This window comes from Dreissena polymorpha, chromosome 1, assembly GCF_020536995.1.
Source record: "Dreissena polymorpha isolate Duluth1 chromosome 1, UMN_Dpol_1.0, whole genome shotgun sequence".
NCBI lineage: Eukaryota > Metazoa > Mollusca > Bivalvia > Myida > Dreissenidae > Dreissena > Dreissena polymorpha.
The window spans coordinates 128,514,909-128,517,899 of record NC_068355.1 but is presented as its reverse complement, the minus strand read 5'-3'; positions in this window follow the sequence as shown (position 1 = coordinate 128,517,899).

Sequence of the window (2,991 nt, the reverse complement as noted above, 5' to 3'; positions counted from 1 at the left end):
ACCCAAATCCAATGCTCTACCGCCACACCACACAGGCTTTAGATTTTAAATGACAGTCAAATTTAACACCTTGTTTAGTTTAAAACATTAGAAGATATTGCTTAATGTAAATAGACAAAGTCTGTACCGTTACATCCTTTCATTTAACGATATTAACACTGGTAAAACTTCGTTTACGAATCGTTTTGTGAATTCCTATTTAGGTTTCTTCCCTCCGCTGTCATATCAGAAAGCAAATTCGATAACGCCACTGTTTGGAAAAAAAACGCTTTAAACCGTCATCGATCACAAAGCAATTTACATACTAATCGTTTGTTTTGCGGTACTGTTTCGATGTATTTGTAATTTCAACTAACTATAATCAGTAATTTTGTTTAGTTAAAAAAAACGCCGTTTTCAAAATCATCAAACCTTATGTCAATATGAAGTATGTATACAAAACAATTTCCGTTGGTAGTATCATATAAAACGGGTGGCAGTGTCATCACATTACACAAAATAGAGGCATGAATATGATTTGGTGTTAACAGCACCATAGAGTTACACGTTTGTTCCGTTTAAGGGCTTCTTGAGTTTAATTTTCTGACGCCTTTATTTTGACTGGGATTATGCGTCATGTCCGGTCCAAGTCCCGTTATGTACATTTTCAAACAAAATGTATAGCTATTATAACGTCTGTCTCGTCGTTAATAGAAACATATTTAAGGGTTGTTAATTAATTGCCAAGAAGAGATGCGTGTTGGTAATTGATTGTTGGATATGGCACTGATTGCTTATTAATTTTATATTTATGTACGTATTTTTTCATTTATTTATTTACTTTATTTAATGACCATAAAATATTCAAACATACCCATAAAATAACAAAACACGTGTTTTATTATATATCAAATATTATTGTAAGTTAAAATGTAAATGCCGTCGAAGATAAATGATTTAATATACACGACCATTTTTAGCTCGGCGTTTTCGGAGAAAACCTGAGGAATTGCCATAGCCAGCTCGTCGTGTCGTCCGCCGTCCGCCGTCTGACGTCCGCGTCGTGCTAAAACCTTATCATTTTGTTAAGGTTTTGAAAATTGGCTCAAAAGTCAAATTGCTTCCATCTAAAACTACAACTATGAAACTTCATATGTAGATGCACCTTGATGAGTTCTACACGCCACACCCATTTTTGGGTCACTAGGTCAAAGGTCAAGGTCACTGTGATCTTAAAAAAAAATTCTGACAAGCTTTCATTTATTCAAAACTGCACCCGTAGCCGAGCCTTGCACCCGTGATGCGGTTCTCTTGTTTACTATAGTGACGTACATGAATAGGACATTCATCAATCAAAGTCAAATATCATTTTAGTTTAATAGCCACACAATAACGTTTTGTTATTGCACACCATGCTATTAAACTAAAAACATATTTCAAAATAATGATTTGACTTTAAATTTTGGATGTTTTTGCCTTTGACGCGTATTTGTTTAAATGATCACTCTTTTGAAATAAGCATCATATTTAAGTGGTGTTATTTTTATGATATGATAGTGTAATTCTGTGGCTGAATAGATATTAGCTTTTTTCATTTACACCACCAAATCTGATGATCAGAATGCTACGATCATAAAAATGTGCACATGAATTCACATTTTACTTTTTTCATATAAAATAATTATATTGTAATTAATTAACTTAAGGAATGTTATGTTGGAATCAGCTCAAAAGTATTAATAGAGAAAACACACGCGTATGACCATCACAATATATCATGACAATCGTTGTCTTTGGCGTGCGTGTCTGCTTCCCGTCGAATTTCAGACGGAGATCAAATATAAGGAGGTGACCATGCAGTATCTGGATAATAATCCTGACGAGTTCATCCGATTTTTGTTACTTTGTCGCAAAAGCCGACTGCGTCTTTGTTTTATGACCCAATAAAGCCATACATATTCAATACCCTGTGGATGAGCAAAACAGTACTTTGAATAAGCACACGTTTATTATCATTTAACTTGATAAAAGAAACGTACTATATTTAAATGTTATATCTGATTTCTGAAACACTATTTTTTTATAAATGCTAATAAGATATGTTTAAAAGTAGTTGCTTAATTATAGTTGAGAACAATATTGACTATACTCATCATCATCATCATCATAATCATGGTTTATGGAAATGAGGGAAGCCAATATTGATATTCTCCGCTTATGAAGGTTGTTCTGGGAGTAGCTCATCGATGGGGAGAGACATCCACTAGTTAACCTTTCCCCTCCAGCTTTTTGTACGGCTTCGAATGCGACCTTGTCTAGCGTGCCCTGCATAGTCTTGCACAGAGTGTCGTGTCTGGTAATTTGTCCAACTCTAGCTTGTCATGTTCCTTACTCACTCGTTGGTCTTGTGCTTTATATAGGATCTGCGGAGCAGCCTACGGAGATAAGTGTGTCTTCCTTTGACAAAGTTGCCCCGAAGTACTTAAGGCTGATCACTTCTTCCAGCTTCTCGTCGTTCATGATAATGTATGCACTGTTGTTTCTCGCAATTTAATCGGACGACATCGCGTGTTAAAAAAAATGTTTATCCGACTGAAAGACTCAATGCCAGTGAAATCAATGAAAACAGTACCATAAGTAATAATTATATGTCTGGCATTCTCTCAAAGTAACACACTCGTTGAAAATCTTTCTGCAGACAAACCAATACGGTTTCAAAAATAAAAGACTGTAATGATGAGAAATATATAATGCAAACAGCAAATCCGTTGAATAATGTCATCATTATGTTAGTAAATGTCTGGTAGTGATTCGTAAAAAATATATTAATAGGTTTTCTGTCTGAACATTAAAAATAATGTCAAAATAATAATTATAATTGTATTATCTTCGCGGTAAATCAGTTTCGGACATTCAATGAGTTATTAAGTACATTCCTTCTATGTTGTCAATTTCATTTTTTTGAAGATTTTGGAAGTAAAGAGCATGACTATTTTACAATGTTTTGGTGTA